Source organism: Arachis ipaensis, chromosome B9 (assembly GCF_059453495.1).
Source record: "Arachis ipaensis isolate K30076 ecotype BB chromosome B9, ASM5945349v1, whole genome shotgun sequence".
Taxonomy (NCBI): Eukaryota; Viridiplantae; Streptophyta; class Magnoliopsida; order Fabales; family Fabaceae; genus Arachis; species Arachis ipaensis.
The window spans coordinates 35,937,227-35,964,658 of NC_142444.1; the positions used below are offsets into that span (position 1 = coordinate 35,937,227).

Here is a 27,432-nt window from a genome sequence, read left to right on the forward strand (position 1 = left end):
ACCTCTTTCCAAGGTTTACTTATAACTTGGGTTGACTTGGTCCGACTTCTTAACGTCGGCCAGTCTTTAAGTTATTATTTAGCAATCCATAAGACCTCGTCAGGTTCTTTTTCCGGATCACTTTCGATAACTTCTTACATTATTATGTGTTCATCTTTGCCGATTTGTAGAAGGTGGTTGCTATCTTTAGATCGTCTTTTAGGTGAATCACGTTTTCACCTTTATCGAACGATTGTCTTTATCGTGATCGTGCAGTGAAATTGTTTTTCACTTTATGCCGATCTGTTGCTTTATAATCGGACGATGAATGCTTCAGATTAATGCGTCTTGGAAACTTGTAGAATATCTAAAATATATTTTATTCAAAAGAAAGTGCAAATATATACATGTGGGAATTTTTCATCTCTTTAAGTCGGATAGTGTCTGAGTCTCAACTTGGTGCCTCATTAAAAAACCTTTTCAGGAAAAAGAGTGCATCCAATAGTGAGATCTTTTACTTTTTCTAGCTGTAGTACCTTCTTAGGTTGCAAGCGTGCCATGATCTGAGAAGCTCTCATCCATCGAGTTCGGACAGTCTGTAGTAGCCCTTCCCAAGTACTTCTACAACTCGGTAGGGTTCTTTCCAGTTTGCTGCCAACTTTCCTTCTCCTGGTCAAGTTGTTCCAATATCATTTCGGATTAGGATGAGATCATTCTCTACGAAACTTCTCAGCACTACCCTTTGATTATATCTGGAAGCCATTCGACATTTTAGTGCTTCTTCCCTGATCCGAGATCTTTCTTGGATTTCAGGTAGTAGGTCGAGCTCTTCCCTCTGAAGTTGGGAGTTTACTTCCTCATTGTAATGAACCACTCTAGGCGATCCTTCCTCAATCTCTACTGGGATCATTGCTTCTATTCCGTATGCTAACCGGAAGGGGGATTCCTTTGTGGTGGATTGTGGCGTCGTTCGATACGCCCATAGAACTTGTGGAAGCTCTTCTGCCCAGGCTCCCTTTGCGTCTTGTAATCTCCGTTTTAACCCGGCCAATATGACTTTGTTGGCGGCTTCGGCCTGTCCATTGGCTTGCGGATGTTCCACGGAGGTGTACTGGTACTTTATGTTCAAGTCGGCTACTAATTTTCTGAAGCCTGCATCCATGAATTGAGTGCCATTGTCTGTGGTGATGGAGTGTGGAACCCCGAACCTTGTGACAATGTTTCTATATAGGAATTTTCGGCTTCTTTGAGCAGTGGCGTTGGCTAGGGGCTCTGCCTCGATCCACTTTGTGAAATAGTCTACCCCTACTCTGAGGAATTTAACTTGTCCTGATCCCTGGGGGAAGGGTCCGAGAAGATCAAGTCCCCATTTTGCAAACAGCCAAGGCGAAGTTACGCTGATAAGCTCTTCTGGCGGGGCGATGTGAAAGTTGGCATGTTTCTGACATGGTGGACATGTCTTTACAAATTCTGTAGCTTCTTTCTGTAGAGTTGTCCAATAAAATCCCGCCCAGAGTACTTTTTTGGCGAGAGCTCGTGCTCCGAGATAATTTCCGCAAATGCCGCCGTGTACTTCTTCTAGCACTTCCCTTGTGTTGGAGGTCGGCATGTATTTTAGTAATGGTATTGAGATCCCTCTTTTGTATAGGATGTTGTTTATGATAGTGTAGTACTGTGCCTCCCTTTTTAACCTCTTTGCCTCTTTTTCTTCTGTGGGGAGTATTTCTGCTTTGAGGTAGTTAATTATTGGGGTCATCCATCCTTGGTCCTGACTTGTTATGGCTAGGATTTTTTCCTCTTCCGAGATTGACGGGTTCTGTAGCATTTCCTAGATGAGGCTTTTATTGTTGCCCCCTGGTTTGGTGCTGGCTAGTTTCGAGAGTGCGTCAGCTCGGGCATTTTGTTCGCGGGGTATGTGGCAGATCTTATATTTCCCGAGTTGTCCGAGCTGTTCCTTGGTTTTATCCAAATACTTTTCATGGTGGGATCTTTGGCTTGGTAGCTCCCTGTTATCTGTGAGGTGACTACTTGTGAATCGCTGTAAATGTTGAGTTTTTGAGCTCCAACCTCTTTAGCCAGCTTCAAACCAGCTAATAACGCTTCATATTCCACCTGGTTGTTTGAGGCCGGGAACTCGAACTTGAGGGAGAGCTCAACTTGGGTTCCTTGGTTGCTTTCTATTATCACACCTGCGCCGCTTCCAGTCTTATTTGAAGAACCGTCCACATAGAGATTCCATTCTGTGGGAATTTCCAGGGCATCTGTGAATTCTGCGATGAAGTCGGCCAGATACTGTGATTTGATGGCCGTCCGAGCTTCATATTGGAGGTCGAACTCGGATAACTCGACTGCCCATTATAAAATTTACCTGCTAAATCTGTTTTCTGCAATATTCCTTTTATTGGCTGGTTAGTTCGAACCTTAATGGTGTGAGCCTGGAAGTACGGGCGAAGTCGAGATGTTAAAACGAGAGTATAGGCAAACTTTTCTATCTTCTAGTAGTTCAACTCGGATCCCTGTAGCGCTTTACTAATGAAGTAGACGGGTTGTTGCCCATTTTCACCTTCTCTGACTAGTGCTGAGGCTATTGCCTGGCTTCCTACTGCGAGATATAATATGAGCGGTTCTCCTTTTTGTGGCCGGGATAGGATAGGTGGCCGTCCTAAGAATTCCTTGAAGTCTTGGAAGGCTTGTTCACATTCTGTTGTCCATTTGAACTGCTTTCCCTTCCTTAAAGTAGCATAGAAGGGGAGAGATCTTATCGCTGATCCTGCTAAGAACCTGGATAGGGCGGCCAATCTCCCGTTGAGTTGCTGTACTTCTTTGACACAGGTTGGGCTTTTCATGTTGAGTATGGCTTGACATTTATCCGGATTTGCTTCAATTCCTCTTTGTGTGAGCATGAAACCTAAAAATTTGCCCGCTTCTACTGCAAAGGTGCATTTTGCGGGATTGAGTCGCATGTCATGTTTCCTTATAGTGTCAAACACTTGAGCCAGGTCAGACAATAATGTCTCTTCACTTTGTGTCTTTATCAACATGTCGTCCACATAGACTTCCATGATTTTTCCGATGTGATATGAGAAGACTTTATTCATTAGCCTTTGATAAGTAGCTCCTGCATTCTTGAGACCGAAAGGCATCATAATGTAGCAGTAGTTCGCTTTCGGCATTAAAAACGAGGTCTTTTCTTGATCTGGTGGATACATGGGGATTTGGTTGTATCCCGAGTATGCGTCCATAAACGAGAGGTATCTATATCCGGAGGAAGCATCTACCAGAGCGTCGATACTTGGGAGTTGGTAAGGATCTTTTGGGCAGGCTTTGTTGAGATCGGTGTAATCGGTGCACATTCGCCACTTCCCATTTGATTTTCTCACCAAGACGACGTTGGCTAGCCATAGTGGGTACTTGACTTCTCTTATGAATCCTGCCTCCAGTAATGCTTGTACCTGTTCTTCCACAGCTTGGGATCACTTTGGCCCAAGTTTTCTTCGTCTTTACTGTACCAGCCGAGATCCTGGATAGACCGCCAACTTGTGGCACATTAGCTTGGGGTCTATGCCTGGCATGTCTGCGGCTTTCCATGCGAAGAGATCGACATTATCTCGTAAGAATTGTACCAGTAATTCTTTTGAGTTTCCTCTCAGGATCGTGCCGATATTAGTCGTTTTGTCTGAGGTGTCTCCGATCTGAACCTTCTCTATCTCACCTTCTGGCTGCGGACAGAGTTCTTCTCGTCTCTGAACTCCGCCAAGCTCAATTGTACGAAACTCTTCTCCTCTGCCTCTGAGGTTTAGACTTTCGTTATAACAGCGGCGTGCCATCTTTTGATCTGCTTTTATTGTGGCTATCCCCTTTGTAGTTGGGAATTTCATGCATAGATGTGGAGTTGAGACTATTGCGCCAAGTTGATTTAGTGTTGTCTGATGAGTGGATAATTTATACGCTTTTTGGCATTGTTTTTAGTATGTTTTTAGTAGAATCTAGTTACTTTTAGGGATGTTTTCATTAGTTTTTATGTTAAATTTACATTTCTGGACTTTACTATGAGTTTGTGTGTTTTACTGTGATTTCAGGTATTTTCTGGCTGAAATTGAGGGACTTGAGCAAAAATCAGATTCAGAGGTTGAAGAAGGACTGCTGATGCTGTTGGATTCTGACCTCCCTGCACTCAAGGTGGATTTTCTGAAGCTACAGAACTCAAAATCGTGCACTTCTAATTGCGTTGGAAAGTAGACATCCAGGGATTTCCAACAATATATAATAGTCTATACTTTGGCCAAGTTTAGACGACGCAAAAGGGCGTTGAACGCCAGTTCTACGCTGCTGTCTGGAGTTAAATGCCAGAAACACGTCACGAACCAGAGTTGAACGCCAAAAACATGTTACAACTTGGCGTTCAACTCCAAAAGAAGCCTCTACACGTGTAACATTCAAGCTCAGCCCAAGCACACACCAAGTGGGCCCCGGAAGTGGATTTATGCATCAATTACTTACTTCTGTAAACCCTAGTAACTAGTTTAGTATAAATAGGACTTTTTACTATTGTATTAGACATCTTTGGAATTATCTTTTGATCATTTTTAGATCTCTAGACCTCCATGGGAGGCTGGCCACTCGGCCATGCTTACCCTATATTCACTTATGTATTTTTCAACGGTAGAGTTTCTGCACTCCATATATTAAGGTGTGGAGCTCTGCTGTTCCTCATGAATTAATACAAATACTAATGTTTCTTTATTCAATTCAACTTATTCCGCTTCTAAGATATTCATTCGCACTTCAATATGAATGTGATGAACGTGACAATCATCATCATTCCCTTATGAATGCGTGCCTGACAACCACTTCCGTTCCACCTTAGATTGAATGAATATCTCTTGGATCTCTTAGTCAGAATCTTCGTGGTATAAGCTAGATTGATGGCGGCATTCATGAGAGTCCGGAAAGTCTAAACCTTGTCTGTGGTATTCCGAGTAGGACTCTGGGATTGAATGACTGTGACGAACTTCAAACTCGCGAGTGTTGGGCGTAGTGACAGACGCAAAAGGAGGGTGAATCCTATTCCAGTATGATCGAGAATCTCAGATGATTAGCCGTGCTGTGACAGAGCATTTGGACCATTTTCACAAGAGGATGGGACGCAACCATTGACCACGGTGATGCCTCCAGATGATTAGCCATGCAGTGACAACGCATCGGACCATTTTCACAGAAAGGATGAAAAGTAGCCATTGACAACGGTGATGTCCTTACATAAAGCCGGCCATGGAAAGGAGTAAGACTGATTGGATGAAGACAGCAGGAAAGCAGAGGTTCAGAGGAACGAAAGCATCTCTATACGCTTATATGAAATTCTCACCAATGATTTACATAAGTATTTCTATCTTTATTTTATGTTTAATTATTATATATTTTCGAAAACTCTATAACCTTTTGATATCCGCCTGACTGAGATTTACAAGGTGACCATAGCTTGCTTCTTACCGACAATCTCCGTGGGATCGACCCTTACTCACGTAAGGTTTTATTACTTGGACGACCCAGTGCACTTGCTGGTTAGTTGTGCGAAGTTGTGAAGTTATGTTTGGACAATGGTTCTGTGCATCCGTTTTTGATGCCATTGCCAGGGAGAGAACGAACAACAAATTTTACAACCCCAGGGATCACAATTTCGTGCACCAAGTTTTTGGCGCCGTTGCCGGGGATTGTTCGAGTTTGGACAACTGACGGTTCATCGTGTTGCTCAGATTGGGTAATTTTCTTCTTATTTTATTTTCAAAAATTTTTCAAAAATATTTTCTTCTTTTTCGTTTTTCCCAAAAAAAAAAGAAAAAAAATTTAAAAAAAAATTCTTTTCAAAAAATTTTTATTATGTTCTTCAAAATTTTTAAGAATGAATTCTAGAGTTTCATGAAGCATGTGAAGCCTGGCTAGATGTAAAGCCATGTCTAAATTTATTTGGACTGGGGCTTCCACCCCAACATTATCAAGAGCAAGCCAGTTGTTGCTAACCCACCTGCTGCTGATCCACCTGATTTACATGCTAAAGCTTGACTGGCTATTAAGCCATGTCTAACCCTCAGATTGGAGCTTTAGACTAAGAGTGCAAGATTCTTGGAATTCATATTAAAAATTTTGGAATCCTTATTTTTCTTTTTCAAATAATTTTCGAAAAAAATCCAAAAAAATCCTAAAATAAAAAAAAATAAATAAATATTTTGTGTTTCTTGTTTGAGTCGTGAGTCAATTTCAAGTTTGGTGTCAATTGCATTTTTTCTAAAAATTTATTCATTTTTTTTCGAAAACTCATGCATTCATAGCGTTCTTCATGATCTTCAAGTTGTTCTTGGTAAGTCTTCTTGTTTGATCTTGATGTTTTCTTGTTTTGTGTCTTTTCTTGTTTTTCATGTGCATCTCTGCATTCATAGTATCTGAACATGAAAGATTTCTAAGTTTGGTGTCTTGCATGTTTTCTTTGCATTGAAAATTTTTCAAAAATATGTTCTTGATGTTCATCATGATCTTCAAAGTGTTCTTGGTGTTCATCTTGACATTCATAGTATTCTTGCATGCATCATGTGTTTTGATTCATAATTTTCATGTTGTGAGTCATTTTTTATGTTTTTCTCTCTCATCATTAAAAATTCAAAAATAAAAAAATATCTCTCTCTTTTTCTCTCATAAATTTCGAAAATTTGGATTGACTTTTTCAAAAATTTTTAAAAATTCAATTGTTTCTTATGAGTCAAATCAAATTTTCAATTTAAAAATCTTATCTTTTTCAAAAATCAAATCTTTTTCATTTTTCTTATTTATTTTCGAAAATTTTAAAAATATTTTTCAAAAATCTTTTTCTTAATTTTATCTCATAATTTTCGAAAATATCATCAACAATTAATGTTTTGATTCAAAAATTTCAAGTTTGTTACTTACTTGTTAAGAAAGATTCAAACTTTAAGTTCTAGAATCATATCTTGTGATTTCTTGTGAATCAAGTCATTAATTGTGATTTTCAAAATCAAATCTTTTTCAAAACTAATTTTAATCATATCTTTTCAAAAATATCTTTTTATCCTATCTTTTTCAAAATCATATCTTTTTAAAACATATCTTTTTTCAAAAAAAAAAATTTTTTGATTTTAAAATATCTTTTCTAACTTCTTATCTTCTTATCTTTTCAAAAATTGATTTTCAAATTTGTTTCAACTAACTAAATAACTTTTGTTTGTTTCTTATCTTTTTCAAAACTACCTAACTAACTCTCTCTCTCTGTAATTTTTGAAAATATCTCCCTCTTTTTCAAAAATTCTTTTTAATCAACTAATTGTTTCAAAAATCAATTTTAATTTATTTCTTCTTTTAATTTTCGAAAATCACTAACCATTTTTCAAAAATAATTTTTGAAAATTTTCTCTCTCTCATCTCCTTTTATTTATTTATTCATCTACTAACACTTCATCACACCCAAATTCGAACCCCCTCTTCCATCTGTGTTCGAATTTTCTCTTCTTCCCTTCTTTACATTACATTCTTTTCTTCTTCTACTCACACAGGGGAACCTCTATACCTGGGTAAAAAGGGTCCCTATTATTATTATTTTTCTGTTCCCTCTTTTTCATATGAGCAGGAGCAAGGACAAGAATATTCTTGTTGAAGCAGATCCAAAACCTGAAAGGACCCTGAAGAGGAAACTAAGAGAAGCTAAATTACAACAATCCAGCAAGCACCTTTCAGAAATTTTCAAACAAGAAGAGGAGATGGCAGCCGAAAATAATAATAATGCAAGGAGAATGCTTGGTGACTTCACTGCACCTATTTCCAATTTACATGGAAGAAGCATCTCAATTCCTGCCATTGGAGCAAACAATTTTGAGCTGAAACCTCAATTAGTTTCTCTGATGCAGCAAAACTGCAAGTTTCATGGACTTCCATCTGAAGATCCTTTTTAGTTCTTATCTGAATTCTTGCAGATCTGTGACACTGTTAAGACTAATGGAGTAGATCCTGAAGTCTACAGGCTCATGCTTTTCCCTTTTGCTGTGAGAGACAGAGCTAGAATATGGTTGGACTCTCAACCTAAGGATAGCCTGAACTCTTGGGATAAGCTGGTCAAGGCTTTCTTAGCCAAGTTCTTTCCTCCTCAAAAGCTGAGTAAGCTTAGAGTGGATGTTCAAACCTTCAGACAGAAAGAAGGTGAATCCCTCTATGAAGCTTGGGAGAGATACAAGGAACTGACCAAAAAGTGTCCTTCTAACATGCTTTCAGAATGGACCATCCTGGATATATTCTATGATGGTCTGTCTGAATTAGCTAAGATGTCATTGGATACTTCTGCAGGAGGATCCATTCACCTAAAGAAAATGCCTGCAGAAGCTCAAGAACTCATTGACATGGTTGCTAATAACCAGTTCATGTACACTTCTGAGAGGAATCCTGTGAGTAATGGCATGCCTCAAAAGAAGGGAGTTCTTGAAATTGATACTCTGAATGCCATATTGGCTCAGAGTAAAATATTGACTCAGCAAGTCAATATGATTTCTCAAAGTCTGAATGGAATGCAAGCTGCATCCAACAGTACTCAAGAGGCATCTGCTGAAGAAGAAGCTTATGATCCTGAAAACCCTACAATAGCAGAGGTGAATTACATGGGTGAACCATATGGAAACACCTATAATCCCTCATGGAGAAATCACCCAAATATCTCATGGAAGGATCAACAAAAGCCTCAATAAGGCTTTAATAATGGTGGAAGAAACAGGTTTAGCAATAGCAAGCCTTTTCCATCATCTACTCAGCAACAGACAGAGAACTCTGAACAAAGTACCTCTAATTTAGCAAACTTAGTCTCTGATCTATCTAAGGCCACTGTAAGTTTCATGAATGAAACAAGGTCCTCCATTAGAAATTTGGAAGCACAAGTGGTCCAGTTGAGTAAAAGGATCACTGAAATTCCTCCTAGTACTCTCCCAAGCAATACAGAAGAAAATCCAAAAGGAGAGTGCAAGGCCATTGATATAACCATCATGGCCGAATCCAAGGAGGAAGGGGAGGACGTGAATCCCAAGGAGGAAGACCTCCTGGGACGTCCAGTGATCAACAAGGAGTTTCCCTATGAGGAACCAAAGGACTCTGAGGCTCATCTAGAGACCATAGAGATTCCATTGAACCTCCTTATGCCATTCATGAGTTCTGATGAGTATTCTTCTTCTGAAGAGAATGAGGATGTCATTGACAAACAAGTTGCCAAGTTCCTTGGTGCAATCATGAAGCTGAATGCCAATTTATTTGGTAATGAGACTTGGGGAGATGAACCTCCCCTGTTCACCAATGAACTAAATGCATTGGATCAACTGAGATTGCCTCAGAAGAAACAGGATCCTGGAAAGTTTCTGATACCTTGTACCATAGGTACCATGACCTTTGAGAAGGCTCTGTGTGACCTGGGGTCAAGAATAAACCCCATGCCACTCTCTGTAATGGAGAAACTGGGAATCTTTGAGGTACAAGCTGCTAAAATCTCATTAGAGATGGCAGACAATTCCAGAAAATAGGCTTATGGACAAGTAGAGGACATATTAGTAAAGGTTGAAGGCCTTTACATCCCTGCTGATTTCATAATCCTAGATACTGGGAAGGATGAGGATGAATCCATCATCCTTGGAAGACCCTTCCTAGCCACAGCAAGAGCTGTGATTGATGTTGACAGAGGTGAACTAGTCCTTCAATTGAATGAGGACTCCCTTGAGTTTAAAACTCAAGGACATCCTTCTGTAAACATGGAAAAGAGGCACAGTAAGCTTCTCTCAAAACAGAGTCAACCAGAGCCCCCACAGTCAAACTCTAAGTTTGGTGTTGGGAGGCCACAACCAAACTCTAAGTTTGGTGTTGAACTCCCATATCCAAACTCTAAGTTTGGTGTTGGGGAGTCTCAACAATGCTCTGAACATCTGTGAGGCTCCATGAGAGCCCACTGTCAAGCTATTGACATTAAAGAAGCGCTTGTTGGGAGGCAACCCAATTTTTATTTATCTAATTTTAATTTATTTTTATTGTTATTTCATGTTTTATTAGGTTCATGATTGTTCCGAGGGTTACCTGAAACTGGAGGTCGATCTCGGACGAGATCTTCTGTACTGGTCGGAGCCGACGTGTCCGGTCGGTGGATGACGTCCGGAGCAGGTGCATCCGATTTGTTGGATTGGCTGTACTGCTGATCCTTCGTCACCGGAAGGTGGGGGGTACCTGCAAGAGACTCCGATGCTTAAGTTAGCATGGGTATTAAGCAGGTTTTTTGTAGAATCAGAGTATGAGTTATACCTGGGTGCTCCAGTGTATTTATAGTGGTTGTAGAGTGACCTTTCTAGATAAGATAAGTTAGTTATCTTATCTTATCTTTATCTTTGAGTTGAGGTCAGCTTATCTTCAAGGGAACCGCCCTTATCTCTATAGGCTTGGACGGCCTGTGGATTTGGGTCGTGTTCCTCTATTTGGGCCCTTTATTGGGCTTTCCTGTCGATTTGGCCGACCTCTTTGAGAAGAGGTCGAATAGCCTGACCTGAAGAGGTCGGTCGCTTTGTCGCCAATCATCCCGGGTCGGGTAACTCGACCCGGGGTATGAACAGTGCCCCTACTTGAGCTCGGTCTTTTTGTTGAGGTCGAATCTTTGACTTCGGTCCTTCTCTGACGAAGCCAAACTCAAGCATTTCATCGATTTCTTCCAATCTCCCGTTGAGTTGTTGTACTTCTTTGACACAGGTTGGGGTCTTCATGTTGAGTATGGCTTGACATTTGTCTGGATTTGCTTCAATTCCCCTTTGTGTGAGCATGAAACCTAAGAATTTGCCTGCTTCTACTGCGAAGGTACATTTTGCGGGATTGAGTCGCATGTTGTGTTTCCTTATGGTGTCAAATACTTGAGCCAAGTCAGATAATAATGTATCTTCGGTTTGTGTTTTTATCAACATGTCGTCCACATAAATTTCCATAATTTTTCCGATGTGATATGAGAAGACTTTATTCATTAGCCTTTGATAAGTAGCTCCTGCGTTCTTGAGACCGAAAGTCATCACGATGTAGCAGTAGTTTGCCTTTGGTGTTAAGAACGAGGTCTTTTCCTGATCTGGTTGGTACATGGGGATTTGGTTGTATCCCAAGTATGCGTCCATAAACGAGAGATATTTATATCCAGAGGAAGCATCTACCAGGGCGTCAATACTTGGGAGTGGGTATGGATCTTTTGGACAAGCTTTGTTGAGATCGGTGTAATCGGTGCACATTCGCCACTTCCCATTTGATTTTTTCACCAAGACGATGTTGGCTAGCCATAGCGGGTATTTAAATTCTCTTATAAATCCGGCTTCGAGTAGTGCTTGTACTTGCTCTTCCACAGCCTGGGATCGCTCTGGCCCAAGCTTTCTTCGTCTCTGCTGTACCGGTCGAGATCCTGGGTAGACCGCCAACTTGTGGCACATTAGCTTAGGGTCTATGCATGGCATGTCCGCGGCTTTCCATGCAAAGAGGTTGACATTATCTCGTAAGAATTGTATTAGCAATTCTTTTAAATCTCCTTTGAGGATTGTGCCGATATTAGTTGTTTTTTCCGAGGTGTCCCCGATCTGAATTTTTTCTATCTCGCCCTCTGGTTGGGGGCGAAGATCTTCTCGTCGTTGGACTCCGCCCAACTCGATTGCGTGGAACTCTTTTCCTTTACCTCTGAGGTTTAGGCTTTCGTTATAACAACGACGTGCCATCTTTTGGTCAGCTTTTATCGTGGCTATCCCTTTTGGAGTTGGGAACTTCATACATAGGTGTGGGGTCGAGACTATTGTGCCGAGTTGGTTGAGTGTTGTCCGACCTATGAGAGCATTGTAAGCTGAACTTACATCGACTACGATGTAGTCTATTTTGAGGGTCCTGGATTGGTCTCCTTTTCCGAAGGTTGTATGTAGTGATATATATCCTAGTGGTCGAACCGGGGTATCTCCTAACCCAAACAGACTGTTTGGATATGCCTTAAGCTCTTTTTGTTCTAAGCCGAGTTTGTCAAAGGCTGTCTTGAATAAGATGTCGGCAGAACTCCCTTGGTCTATTAATGTGCGGTGTAGGTTGGCGTTTGCCAATATGATGGTGATGACCATGGGATCGTCGTGTCCTGTGATGATGCCGGACGCGTCCTCTTTAGTGAATGTTATCGCTGGGATGTTGAGTGCTTCCTCCTCTCCTTCGACATGATATACTTCTTTGAGATACCTTTTGCGGGAAGATTTGGAGATCCCTCCTGCTGCGAATCCGCCATGTATCATGTGGACATGTCTTTCTGGTGTCCGAGGTGATCGTTCTGTTCGCTCGGTATCTTCATTCCTTCATCTTTTTCTTTGATCATCATCTCGGGTGGCCAGGAATCGATCTAATTTTCCTTCCCTTACCAATTTTTTTTGGATATTTTTTAAGTCGAAGCATTCGTTGGTGGCGTGTCCTTTGACCCTATGATATTCACAATATTCCTTCCGATTTCCTCCTCCCCTTTTTCCTTTGAGGGGCCTTGCTGGGGAAATTTTTTCTGTCTGGCAGACTTCTTTGTATATTTCGACTAGGGATGCTCTGAGGGGAGTATAATTATGGTATTTTTTTAATTTTCTCCCCTTGTCGGTCTTCTTTTCGTTTAGATTCTTTGTCTTTGTCACGATAGGAGGCCCCCGATTTTGAGGTCTCTCCTAACCGAGCGTTTTTTTCCATGTTGATGTATTTTTCTGCCCGTTCCTGCACTTCGTCTAAGGAGGTCGGGTACTTTTTTGATATAGACTGGCTGAAAGGTCCCTCTCGTAGGCCATTGATAAGTCCCATATTGGCGGCCTCTGTGGGTAAGCTTTGTATGTCCATGCATGTTTTGTTGAATCTTTCCATGTAGCTGCGGAGGCTCTCCCGATCTCCTTGCTTGATCCCTAGTAGACGGGGGGCGTGTTTAGCTTTATCTTTCTGGATGGAGAATCTGGCGAGGAACTTTCCGGCCAAATCGTCGAAGTTTGAGATGGACTTGGGAGGTAAGCTGTCGAACCATCTGATCGCCGTCTTCGTGAGGGTTGTTGGAAAGGCTTTGCAGCGAACGGCATCTGAGGCATCGGTAAGGTACATTCTGCTTCTGAAATTGCTGAGATGATGGTTGGGATCGGTGGTGCCGTCGTACAAAATCATATCCGGGAGTTTGAAGTCTTTTGGAATTTTGGTTTTCATAATTTCCCTGGTGAATGGATCCTGTTCTTTGCGTGAGCTCTCCTCAGGAGTGACCCGAGGGGCTTTTAATTTGAGATCGGCTTCTAATTGCTGTAACTTGTCTTCCAATTCTCGACGTCACTGTATCTCTCTTTGTAGATCCTTTCCGACCTCTTGTTGTTGTTGAGTTTCTTTCTCGAGTTACTTTAAACGGTCTTGAAGTGCGTCTATTATCCCTGGATTTGATGAGTCTTTTTCTCCGTTGGATTCCGGAGTATCCTTTAGCGTGGTGTCCGCGTTCTTGTGCGGTGTTCTATTTTCCAGATCTGAATTGTGGTCGTTGTCATGGCCGTCCGCCATGGTGTTGGGATGACTTCCAGGTCCCCGGCAACGGCGCCAATGTTCCGAGGGTTACCTGAAACTGGAGGTCGATCTCGGACGAGATCTTCTGTACTGGTCGGAGCCGACGTGTCCGGTCGGTGGATGACGTCCAGAGCGGGTGCGTCTGATTTGTTGGATTGGCTGTACTGCTAATCCTTCGTCACCGAAAGGTGGGGGGTACCTGCAAGAGACTCCGATGCTTAAGTTAGCATGGGTATTAAGCAGGTTTTTTGTAGAATCAGAGTATGAGTTATACCTGGGTGCTCCAGTGTATTTATAGTGGTTGTAGAGTGACCTTTCTAGATAAGATAAGTTAGTTATCTTATCTTATCTTTATCTTTGAGTTGAGGTCAGCTTATCTTCAAGGGAACCGCCCTTATCTCTATAGGCTTGGACGGCCTGTGGATTTGGGTCGTGTTCCTCTATTTGGGCCCTTTATTGGGCTTTCCTGTCGATTTGGCCGACCTCTTTGAGAAGAGGTCGAATAGCCTGACCTGAAGAGGTCGGTCGCTTTGTCGCCAATCATCCCGGGTCGGGTAACTCGACCCAGGGTATGAACAGTGCCCCTACTTGAGCTCGGTCTTTTTGTTGAGGTCGAATCTTTGACTTCGGTCCTTCTCTGACGAAGCCGAACTCAAGCATTTCATCGATTTCTTCCTTTTGTAGAATCTTTTGAATGTAGAACGTTTTTTCTCTAAAAGCGCGCGCTTTTGTATTAGCGCTTTGTCCTGGGGAACGTGCGAGGGTTTAATACCCTAATTAATTAGTATTAATTGCCCCGTTTTTCCTTTGGCTCTTTATTTTGATTTTTGAAAACTCAGAAACGGTTTCTCTTCTTTGCTCTTTCGTAACTTCTTTACCATTTTCCTCCGTTTTTCTCGTTCTCTATTTTTCACCTACGTTTCTTCTTTTCCTGCGTTGCGGCATCGCTTGTCGATTCTCGGGACAACTTTCATTTTTACATCTCCTTCTTTCCTTTGAAGCTTTTCTCTTCTCCAGGTGAGTTCCATTCGTACTTTCTTTCTCTTTCGCTGCTTTGGCTTTTTGTAATTAAGTTGCGATTTTACTTTGAGGGAAGTTTGGATCTTTCTGCTTTTACTGTGCCTGGTTACTGTCGTAATGCGTGCTCTGAAGTTTTTTCATCCTTTTGTATGAATCTTTTCGCCTTTCCTATTGCTTTAATGTGCTTAGGGCTTCTGCATGTTATTTCTTGTTTGTGCTTTTGATGATAATTTGTTTGATTCTGGAAAAAAGGTTGTGTCTTTGATGATTTCTGTTTGGTATGCTCGGTGTTGGTGTTTGTTCTTTGCTGATGATTTTTTGCTTGATTTCAAAAAAGTTTACGCCTTTCCGCTTGGCCATTTCTGATAAACTATAGAAATAGTGCTTTCTTCTGATAAATTGTATGAGAGTGGACCTTTTGCATTTTTGCTTTCTTTTGTTTTCTTTCTGGATTTTATTTTGATGAGTGCTGGAATGTAGGCCGTAGAAATAACTTGAAAACCTTGCCTGTTTACTGCCTCCAAGGGATGCCCCAAGACCTTTGTCTTGAGTCTTGGGGTTTTCCCTTTTTGTTTATCCGCCCGTCGAGATGTTTTTCCCTCTGTCCGAGATGTTTTTGAGTAATCCGTTCTTCTTTTCTTTTTGTAGGATTTAGTTGACCTCATGTCTTCCCGAAATAACGTTGTCGAAATGCCTTCCCAGGTTCCCGCGGGTATGGCTGATTGGGTGGACTCCATGGTTCTTATGTGTGTCTCGCTGATTGATTCTGAATTTTGTACTCAGCTTAGGCAGTTTCACAGTGTCTGTAGTAATTCTGGTGATGAGAAGAACTATGAACTTGTCCCTCCCTCTTCTGACGAGAGAGTCTGCTTTTCGACTCAAGTTGTTGATGGTCGCCCTTTCTTTTATGCTTATGATTTTTTCTTTGGTCAGCTGGGTATCACCATTCCTTTTACCAAATTTGAAACCGACCTGTTATGGTCTTGTAATGTTGCCCCTTCTCAACTTCACCCCAATTCCTGGGGTTTTATTAAAATTTTTCAATTGCTGTGCGATGGTTTTGGTATTCCTGCTTCCCAATCTCTCTTTTTCTATCTGTTTGTCTTGACTAAGCCCAGTGTGGTAAAAAAGAAGTCGGCCTGGGTCTCCTTTCGTTCTACCCAGGGAAGAAGGTTTTTTCCATGTTTGACGAGTCGTTCCATGATTTTAAAGACTACTTTTTCAAGGTCCGAGCTATTGAAGGAGCTCGACCCTTTTTTCTAGATGAGAATGACGAACCTGCTTTTCCCTTGGAATGGAAAAAAGATGTAAGGGTCTCCAGGTATTCGTGGGAAATGTTGGATGAGGCTGAGCGAGCCTTTGTGACTATCTTGGAAGAACGCTGGGGTCAACCTCCCCATCTTGACACAAAGAAATTTCTAACCAATCCTGCTCTTCTTCAAACTGAACTGGGTATCTTGTGTTTCTTTTATTATTTTGTTTATGTTGCTTGTAGCTGTCTTTTCCAACTTATCCGACTTGTAGCTGAGTTTTCTGTTTTGTTTGCAGAAGCCATGAAGAATAATGAATCCATGAAAGCTTATAAGAGGGCGCAGAGGGCGACTGCTGCCAGAAATGCTGCTGCCCAGGCGGCTGGGGAGGGATCCTCCCAAGTGCGCGAGAAGCCATCGGTGCAGAGTTCCGCCGGGGTGAAGAAGGTGATCCCTACACCCCGAGTTCGTTTGGCAGATCCTCACGTCACCTCTGCTGCTCCTTCTGTTGCTCCTCCCAATAAAAAACAAAAGACTGCTGAGCCCTTTGACCTCGATGCTCCAGATTTTAATGCTATTGAGTTCGTGGATCAACAAATCGGTCCTTATGGCACTCTCTCCATGGACGATGTGTCCATCCTCCATCACTTGGAATTCATGGCCCGAAATCATGTGAAGATGGCGTACATGTCGGCTGCCATATATCATACTGCTCAGAATCTCCCTCTCCACGCTACTAAAGCGTTTATGGAGGAGGCAAAACAGGAGTTTGATCGAATGAAGGAGCTGAAGGAGGAGCTTGAGACGAAGGTAGCCAAGCTGGAGAAGGACTTGAAGAATGAGGAGGCAAGTTCCCAGTCATTGGCGGCTTCTTTGAGATTGGCTGAGGACGCAGTCCTGATGCACAAGGATAGTTATGTTACCTCTTATCGAGAGGTGCTGCGCCTGAGGGAGGAGCTCGACCATGCCCGGGAAGATTATTCTGAGCTTCAGGGTCATCTCGTTGGCAGCGTGACTGCTGCTTACGAGAACTTGAAGGATCAAGTTTGGGTCATTGCTCTCGAGGCCGACCTCACCCTTTTTAGCCTGGATAATATTGTCAGGGATGGCAAGATTGTCCCTGATGATGAGGGTGATGATGATGATGTCGTTCCTCCTATGTCTTCTACCAAAGTGCCGACCTCTTCGGTTCCCCCCGCTGTGCCCGACCCGGATTGCCAGATCCTGAATCGAGAGGATGGAACTGTGGATGCTGTGCCGATCCAGACTCGCCCTCCTTCTCCTTGTCCTGATGCTGCCAAGAAAGCTCCTGATGCTTGTTGATCTTTTCTTAAAATTTTGTGTAGTTGGCCCGGCTTGTGGGCTTTTTAGAACTCTTTTATTTATTTGCTGATACTTCTTAGTTGCTTATCTAGCAACTTTTTATTTTGAAAAACAAACAATAGCCCACTATCTTTTTGATAGTAGTCTTTGGTGGCCTTTCGAGGCCTTATAACTCTGTAAAAAGTAGTCTTTTGACTAGGCATCTTTTCTGTTTTCTACTGATGTCGAAATCTTGCGGCTCGACCTTCTTGGGTTGTTTTTGTCATGTTATATGTAGCTTGAATCCTTTGAGGTCATGGTTGTAGGGGTCCAACTTGTTTCTTTGGTTTCTTTGCTTTGTATGCTTTCGTTGGTCCCCTTCTAAGCTATTCTCGTAATCCTGTGTCTTGGACCTTTGCTAGGTCTTCTTCACGGATTACTTTTATGACTTTCCAGTTGTAGGAGTCCGACTTCATTAGGTCGGTCCTTTTTAAGTTATTTGTAGTCCTCTTTCTTGGATCTTTGTCAGATCTCTTTCAGCGACTACTTTGATAACATTTAAGTAGTAGGAGTCCGACTTGGTTATAACGGTCTCCTTTAAGTTATTTTTGTAGTCCTCTTTCTTGGATCTTTGTCAGATCTCTTTCAGGGACTATTTTGATAACTTTTTAAGTAGTAGGAGTCCGACTTGGTTATACCGGTCTCCTTTAAGTTATTTTTGTAGTCCTCTTTCTTGGATCTTTGTCAGATCTCTTTCAGGGACTATTTTGATAACTTTTAAGTAGTAGGAGTCCGACTTGGTTATACCGGTCTCCTTTAAGTTATTTTTGTAGTCCTCTTTCTTGGATCTTTGTCAGATCTCTTTCAGGGACTATTTTGATAACTTTTTAAGTAGTTGGAGTCCGACTTGGTTATATCGGTCTCCTTTAAGTTATTTTTGTAGTCCTCTTTCTTGGATCTTTGTCAGATCTCTTTCAGGGACTATTTTGATAACTTTTAAGTAGTAGGAGTCCGACTTGGTTATACCGGTCTCCTTTAAGTTATTTTTGTAGTCCTCTTTCTTGGATCTTTGTCAGATCTCTTTCAGGGACTATTTTGATAACTTTTCATTTTGGGCTGACTTTTTCATGTCGAGCCCTTCTAAGTTAAAGTAATCCTCTTTAATAGGGTTGGCCAGACCTCTTTCCAGGGTTTACTTATAACTTGGGTTGACTTGGTCCGACTTCTCAACGTCGGCCAGTCTTTAAGTTATTATTTTAGCAATCCGTAAGACCTCGTCAGGCTCTTTTTTAGATCACTTTCGATAACTTCTTACATTATTCTGTGTTCATCTTTGCCGATTTGTAGAAAGTGATTTTCATCTCTAGATCGTCCTTTGGGTGAATCGCGTTTTCACCTTTATCGGACGGTTGTCTTTGTCGTGATCATGCAGTGAAATGATTTTTCACTTTCTGCCGATCTGTTGCTTTATAATCGGACGATGAATACTTCAGATTAATGCGTCTTGAAATCTTTGTAGAATATCTAAAATGTATTTTATTCAAAGAAAGAATGCAAATATATACATATGGGATTGTCTGAGTCTCAACTTGGTGCCTCATTAAAAATAAAAAACCTTTTCAGGAAAAAGAGTGCGTCCAATTATGAGATCCTTTATCCTTTCTAACTGTAGTACCTTCTGAGGTTGCAGGCGTGCCATGACCTGGGAAGCTCTCGTCCATTGAGTTTGGACAGTCTGTAGTAGCCCTTTCCAAGTACTTCTATAACTCGGTAGGGTCCTTTCCAGTTTGCTGCCAGCTTTCCCTCTCCTGGTCGAATTGTTCCAATATCATTTCGAATGAGGATGAGATCATTCTCTGCAAAACTTCTTGGCACTACCTTTTGATTATATCTGGAAGCCATTCGGCATTTTAGAGCTTCTTCCCTGATCCGGGCTCTTTCTTGGATTTCGGGTAACAAGTTGAGCTCTTCTCTCTGAAGTTGGGGGTTTGCTCCCTCATTGTAGTGAACTAGTCTAAGTGACCCTTCTTAAATCTCTACTAGAATCATCGCCTCTATTCTGTATGCTAATCGGAAGGGGGATTCCTTCGTGGTGGAATGTGGCGTTGTTCGGTATGCCCACAGGACCTGTGGAAGCTCTTCTGCCCAGGCTCCTTTTGCATCTTGTAATCTTCGTTTTAATCCGGCCAATATGACTTTGTTAGCAGCTTCGGCCTACCCATTGGCTTGTGGATGTTCGACGGAGGTGTACTGGTGCTTTATATTCAAGTCGGCTACTAGTTTTCTGAAGTCTGCATCTGTGAATTGGGTGCCATTGTCTGTGGTTATTGAATATGGAACCCCGAACCTTGTGACAATGTTTCTATATAAGAATTTCCGGCTTCTTTGAGCGGTGGCATTGGCCAGGGGCTCTGCCTCGATCCACTTTGTAAAGTAATCTACCCCTACTATGAGGAATTTAACTTGTCCTGATCCCTGTGGGAATGGACCGAGAAGATTGAGTCCCCATTTTGCAAACGGCCAAGGCGAGGTCACGCTGATGAGCTCTTCTGGCGGGGCGATGTGAAAGTTGGCATGTTTCTGACATTGTGGGCATGTCTTTACAAATTCTGTGGCTTCTTTCTGTAGAGTTGGCCAATAAAATCCCACCCGGAGTACTTTTTTGGCGAGAGCTCGTGCTCCGAGATGATTGCCACAAATACCGCCGTGTATTTCTTCTAGCACTTCCTTTGTGTTGGAGGTTGGTACACATTTTAGTAGAGGTGTTGAGATTCCTCTTTTGTACAGGATGTTGTTTATGATGGTGTAGTACTGTGCCTCCCTTTTTAACCTCTTTGCCTCCTTTTCTTCTGTGGGGAGCGTTCCTATTCTGAGTTAGTTGGCTATAGGGGTCATCCATCCTTGGTCCTGATTTGTTATGGTCAAGACTTTTTCCTCTTCCGAGATTGACGGGTTATGCAGCATTTCCTGGATGAGGCTTCTATTGTTGCCCCCTGGTTTGGTGCTGGCTAGTTTTGAGAGTGCGTCAGCTCGGGCATTTTGTTTGCGGGGTATGTGGCAGATCTTATATTCCCCTATTTGTCCGAGCTGTTCTTTGGTTTTATCTAAATACTTTTTCATGGTGGGATCTTTGGCTTGGTAGCTCCCTGTTATTTGTGATGTAACCACTTGTGAATTGCTGTAAATGTTGAGTTTTTGAGCTCCGACTTCTTTAGCCAGCTTCAAACCAGCTAATAATACTTCATATTTCGCCTGGTTGTTTGAGGCGGGGAACCCGAACTTGAGGGAGAGCTCAACTTGGGTTCCTTGGTTGTTTTTTATTATCACGCCCGCACCACTTCCAGTTTTATTTGAAGAACCGTCCACGTAAAGATTCCATTTTGTGGGGGTTTCTAGGGCATCTGTGAATTTTGCGATAAAATCGGCCAGATACTGTGATTAATGGCCGTCTGAGCTTCATATTGGAGATCAAACTCTGACAACTCGACTGCCCATTGTAAAATTCTGCCTACTAGATCTGTTTTCTGCAATATTCCTTTTATGGGCTGATTAGTTCGAACCTTAATGGTGTAAGCCTGGAAGTACGGGCGGAGTCGTCGAGACGTTAGGATAAGAGTATAGGCAAATTTTTCTATTTTCTGGTAGTTCAGCTCGGATCCCTGTAGTGCCTTGCTAATGAAATAGACGGGTTGTTGCCCATTTTCGTCTTCTCTGACTAGTGCTGAGGCTATTGCCCGATTCCCTACTGCGACATATAATATGAGTGGTTCTCCTTCTCGTGGTCGAGATAGGATAGGTGGTCGTCCTAAGAATTCCTTGAAGTCTTTGAAGGCTTGCTCACATTCTGTCATCCATTCGAACTTTTTTCCCTTTCTTAGAGTGGCATAGAAGGGGAGAGATCTTATCGCAGCTCCTGCTAAGAATCGGGATAGGGCGGCCAATCTCCCGTTGAGTTGTTGTACTTCTTTGACACAGGTTGGGGTCTTCATGTTGAGTATGGCTTGACATTTGTCTGGATTTGCTTCAATTCCCCTTTGTGTGAGCATGAAACCTAAGAATTTGCCTGCTTCTACTGCGAAGGTACATTTTGCGGGATTGAGTCGCATGTTGTGTTTCCTTATGGTGTCAAATACTTGAGCCAAGTCGGATAATAATGTATCTTCGGTTTGTGTTTTTATCAACATGTCGTCCACATAAATTTCCATAATTTTTCCGATGTGATCTGAGAAGACTTTATTCATTAGCCTTTGATAAGTAGCTCCTGCATTCTTGAGACCGAAAGTCATCACGATGTAGCAGTAGTTTGCCTTTGGTGTTAAGAACGAGGTCTTTTCCTGATCTGGTTGGTACATGGGGATTTGGTTGTATCCCAAGTATGCGTCCATAAACGAGAGATATTTATATCCAGAGGAAGCATCTACCAGGGCGTCAATACTTGGGAGTGGGTATGGATCTTTTGGACAAGCTTTGTTGAGATCGGTGTAATCGGTGCACATTCGCCACTTCCCATTTGATTTTTTCACCAAGACGACGTTGGCTAGCCATAGCGGGTATTTAACTTCTCTTATAAATCCGGCTTCGAGTAGTGCTTGTACTTGCTCTTCCACAGCCTGGGATCGCTCTGGCCCAAGCTTTCTTCGTCTCTGCTGTACCGGTCGAGATCCTAGGTAGACCGCCAACTTGTGGCACATTAGCTTAGGGTCTATGCATGGCATGTCCGCGGCTTTCCATGCAAAGAGGTTGACATTATCTCGTAAGAATTGTATTAGCAATTCTTTTAAATCTCCTTTGAGGATTGTGCCGATATTAGTTGTTTTTTCCGAGGTGTCCCCGATCTGAATTTTTTCTATCTCGCCCTCTGGTTGGGGGCGAAGATCTTCTCGTCGTTGGACTCCGCCCAACTCGATTGCGTGGAACTCTTTTCCTTTACCTCTGAGGTTTAGGCTTTCGTTATAACAACGACGTGCCATCTTTTGGTCAGCTTTTATCGTGGCTATCCCTATTGGAGTTGGGAACTTCATACATAGGTGTGGGGTCGAGACTATTGTGCCGAGTTGGTTGAGTGTTGTCCGACCTATGAGAGCATTGTAAGCTGAAATTACATCGACTACGATGTAGTCTATTTTGAGGGTCCTGGATTGGTCTCCTTTTCCGAAGGTTGTATGTAGTGATATATATCCTAGTGGTCGAACCGGGGTATCTCCTAACCCAAACAGACTGTTTGGATATGCCTTAAGCTCTTTTTCTTCTAAGCCGAGTTTGTCAAAGGCTGTCTTGAATAAGATGTCGGCAGAACTCCCTTGGTCTATTAATGTGCAGTGTAGGTTGGCGTTTGCCAATATGATGGTGATGACCATGGGATCGTCGTGTCCTGTGATGATGCCGGACGCGTCCTCCTTAGTGAATGTTATCGCTGGGATGTTGAGTGCTTCCTCCTCTCCTTCGACATGATATACTTCTTTGAGATACCTTTTGCGGAAAGATTTGGAGATCCTTCCTGCTGCGAATCCGCCATGTATCATGTGGATATGTCTTTCTGGTGTCCGAGGTGATCGTTCTATTCGCTCGGTAACTTCATTCCTTCATCTTTTTCTTTGATCATCATCTCGGGTGGCCAGGAATCGATCTAATTTTCCTTCCCTTACCAATTTTTCTATGATATTTTTTAAGTCGAAGCATTCGTTGGTGGCGTGTCCTTTGACCCTATGATATTCACAATATTCCTTCCGATTTCCTCCTCCCCTTTTTCCTTTGAGGGGCCTTGCTGGGGAAAATTTTTCTATCTGGCAGACTTCTTTGTATATTTCGACTAGGGATGCTCTGAGGGGAGTATAATTATGGTATTTTTTTAATTTTCTCCCTTTGTCGGTCTTCTTTTCGTTTAGATTCTTTGTCTTTGTCACGGTAGGAGGCCCCCGATTTTGAGGTCTCTCCTAACCGAGCATTTTCTTCCATGTTGATGTATTTTTCTGCCCGTTCCTGCACTTCGTCTAAGGAGGTCGGGTACTTTTTTGATATAGACTGGCTGAAAGGTCCCTCTCGTAGGCCGTTGATAAGTCCCATATTGGCGGCCTCTGTGGGTAAGCTTTGTATGTCCATGCATGTTTTGTTGAATCTTTCCATGTAGCTGCGGAGGCTCTCCCGATCTCCTTGCTTGATCCCTAGTAGACTGGGGGCGTGTTTAGCTTTATCTTTCTGGATGGAGAATCTGGCGAGGAACTTTCTGGCCAGATCGTCGAAGTTTGAGATGGACTTGGGAGGTAAGCTGTCGAACTATCTGATCGCCGTCTTCGTGAGGGTTGTTGGAAAGGCTTTGCAGCGAACGGCATCTGAGGCATCGGTAAGGTACATTCTGCTTCTGAAATTGCTGAGATGATGGTTGGGATCGGTGGTGCCGTCGTACAAAATCATATCCGGGAGTTTGAAGTCTTTTGGAATTTTGGTTTTCATAATTTCCCTGGTGAATGGATCCTGTTCTTTGCGTGAGCTCTCCTCAGGAGTGACCCGAGGGGCTTTTAATTTGAGATCGGCTTCTAATTGCTGTAACTTGTCTTCCAATTCTCGACATCACCGTATCTCTCTTTGTAGATCCTTTCCGACCTCTCGTTGTTGTTGAGTTTCTTTCTCGAGTTGCTTTAAACGGTCTTGAAGTGCGTCTATTATCCCTGGATTTGATGAGTCTTTTTCTCCGTTGGATTCCGGAGTATCCCTTAGCGTGGTGTCTGCGTTCTTGTGCGGTGTTCTATTTTCCAGATCTGAATTGTGGTCGTTGTCATGGCCGTCCGCCATGGTGTTGGGATGACTTCCAGGTCCCCGGCAACGGCGCCAATGTTCCGAGGGTTACCTGAAACTGGAGGTCGATCTCAGACGAGATCTTCTGTACTGGTCGGAGCCGACGTGTCTGGTCGGTGGATGACGTCCAGAGCGGGTGCGTCTGATTTGTTGGATTGGCTGTACTGCTAATCCTTCGTCACCGAAAGGTGGGGGTTACCTGCAAGAGACTCCGATGCTTAAGTTAGCATGGGTATTAAGCAGGTTTTTTGTAGAATCAGAGTATGAGTTATACTTGGGTGCTCCAGTGTATTTATAGTGGTTGTAGAGTGACCTTTCTAGATAAGATAAGTTAGTTATCTTATCTTATCTTTATCTTTGAGTTGATGTCAGCTTATCTTCAAGGGAACCGCCCTTATCTCTATAGGCTTGGACGGCCTGTGGATTTGGGTCGTGTTCCTCTATTTGGGCCCTTTATTGGGCTTTCCTGTCGATTTGGCCGACCTCTTTGAGAAGAGGTCGAATAGCCTGACCTGAAGAGGTCGGTCGCTTTGTCGCCAATCATCCCGGGTCGGGTAACTCGACCCAGGGTATGAACAATGATCATGTGGAGTCACAAAAAAATATAAAAATTGAAAACGGAATCAAAAATAGCAGAAGAAAAATCACACCCTGGAGGAGGATCTTACTGGCGTTTAAACGCCGGTAAGGAGCATCTGTCTGGCGTTCAACGCCAGAACAGAGCATGTTTCTGGCGTTGAACGCCAGAAACAAGCAGCATCCTGGTGTTCAGACGCCAGAAATGTACACTGAGGAAGAGCTGGCACTGAACGCCAGAAACAAGCACCTGGCTGGCGTTCAACGCCATAAATATGTTGCATCTGGGTGCTGAACGCCCAGAACAAGCATCAACTCGGCGTTTAAACACCAGAATTGCATGCAAAGGCATTTTACATGCCTAATTGGTGCAGGGATGCAATTCCTTAACACCTCAGGATCTGTGGACCCCACAGGATCATCTCAGCAGGATCCTCACCTACCACCACTCACTCTCTTCCCTCTTCTCAATGTTCATCCTCTCTTCCCAATAAACACTCTTCCCCAAAACTCTTCACCAATCACCTCAATCTCTCTCCCCTATCACCACTTCACCACTCACATCCATCCACTCTTCCCCATAAACCTACCTCATAAACCCCACCTACCTTCAAAATTCAAAATCAATTTCTCACCCAAAACCCACCCTTATGGCCGAACTTTACCCCCCATCCATTCCCTATATAAAGCCCTTAATTCTTCTACATTTTCACACAATACAACCCTCTCTTCCCCTTCTTGGCCGAAACACATCTCTCTCTCTCTCTCCTCCATTTCTTCTTCTTCTTCATCTATTCTTTCTTCTCTTGCTCAAGGGCGAGCAATATTCTAAGTTTGGTGTGGTAAAAGCATAAGCTTTTTGTTTTCCATTACCATTGATGGCACCTAAGACCGGAGAATCCTCTAGAAAAGGGAAAGGGAAGACAAAAGCTTCCACCTCCGAGTCATGGGAGATGGAAAGATTCATCTCCAAAGCTCATCAAGACTACTTCTATGATGTTGTGGCCAAGAAGAAGGTGATCCCCGAGGTCCCTTTCAAGCTCAAGAGAAATGAGTATCCGGAGATCCGACATGAAATCCAAAGAAGAGGATGGGAAGTTCTAATAAACCCCATCCAACAAGTCGGCATCCTAATGGTTCAAGAGTTCTATGCCAATGCATGGATCACTAGGAACCATGATCAAAGTAAGAACCCGAACCGAAAGAATTATCTCACCATGGTTCGGGGGAAATACTTAGATTTTAGTCCGGAAAATGTGAGGTTGGCATTTAACTTGCCCATGATGCAAGGAGATGCACGCCCCTACACTAGAAGGGTCAACTTTAATCAAAGGTTGGACCAAATCCTCATGGACATATGTGTGGAAGGAGCTCAATGGAAGATTGACTCCAAGGGCAAGCCGGTTCAACTAAGAAGACTGGACCTCAAGCCTGTGGCTAGAGGATGGTTAGAGTTCATCCAACGCTCCATCATCCCCACTAGCAACCGATCTAAAGTTACTGTGGATCGGGCCATGATGATTCATAGCATCATGATTGGAGAGGAAGTAGAAGTTCATGAAGTCATCTCCCTTGAACTCTACAAAATAGCCGAAAAGTCCTCCCCCATGGCAAGGCTAGCTTTCCCTCATCTTATTTGCCATCTATGTTACTCAGCTGAAGCTCTCATAGAAGGAGACATTCCCGTTGAGGAAGAGAAGCTCATCACCATGAGATCCCGGAGATGCCTCAAATGCATCTTCCTCCACAAAACTATTGGGAGCAAATCAACACCTCCCTAGGAGAATTAAGTTCCAACATGGGACAACTAAGGGTGGAACATCAAGAGCACTCCATCATCCTTCATGAAATTAGAGAAGATCAAAAAGCCATGAGGGAGGAGCAACAAAGACAAGGAAGAGACATAGAAGAGCTCAAGGACATCATTGGTTCCACAAGAAGGAAATGCCACCATCACTAAGGTGGACTCATTCCTTGTTCTTACATTCTCCGTTTTTCATTTTCAATGTTAAGTGCTTCTCTAAGTTTGTGTCTTATTACATGATCATTAGTATTTAGTAACTTTGTCTTAAGGTTATGAATGTCCTATGAATCCATCACCTCTCTTAAATGAAAAATGCTTTAATTCAAAAGAACAAGAAGTACATGAGTTTCGAATTTATCCTTGAACTTAGTTTAATTATATTGATGTGGTGACAATGCTTCTTGTTTTCTGAATGATGCCTGAACAGTACATATGTCTTTTGAAGTTTTTGTTTAAGAATGTTAAATATGTTGGCTCTTGAAAGAATGATGACAAGGAGACATGTTATTTGATAATCTGAAAAATCATAAAAATAATTCTTGAAGCAAGAAAAAGCAGTGAATACAAAGCTTGCAGAAAAAAAAAAGAAAAAAAATATAGAAAAAGAAAAAGCAAGCAGAAAAAGCCAAAAGCTCTTAAAACCAAAAGGCAAGAGAAAAAAGCCAATAACCCTTAAAACTAAAAGGCAAGGGTAAATAAAAAGGATCCCAAGGCTTTCAGCATCAGTGGATAGGAGGGCCTAAAGGAATAAAATCCCGGCCTAAGTGGCTAAACCAAGCTGTCCATAACCATGTGCTTATGACGTGAAGGTGTCAAGTGAAAACTTGAGACTGGGCAGTTAAAGTCAAGGTCCAAAGCAAAATAAGAGTGTGCTTAAGAACCCCGGACACCTCTAATTGGGGACTTTAACAAAGCTGAGTCACAATCTGAAAAGGTTCACCCAATTATGTGTCTGTGGCATTTATGCATCCGGTGGTAATACTGGAAAACAAAGTGCTTAGGGCCACGGCCAAGACTCATAAAGTAGCTGTGTTCAAGAATCAACATACTGAACTAGGAGAATCAATAACACTATCTGAACTCTGAGTTCCTATAGATGCTAATCATTCTGAACCTCAATGGATAAAGTGA

The 27,432-nt window shown here is 42.5% G+C and overlaps 1 non-coding gene across 1 annotated transcript; it reads right to left on the reverse strand.

The window, feature by feature from the left end:
• Nucleotides 1–8,138: 8,138 nt before the first annotated feature.
• On the reverse strand, nt 8,139–8,246 carry LOC148544292 (small nucleolar RNA R71). The gene has a single exon (XR_015901292.1). It is a non-coding gene; the product is annotated as a small nucleolar RNA R71 (small nucleolar RNA).
• Nucleotides 8,247–27,432: the final 19,186 nt, after the last annotated feature.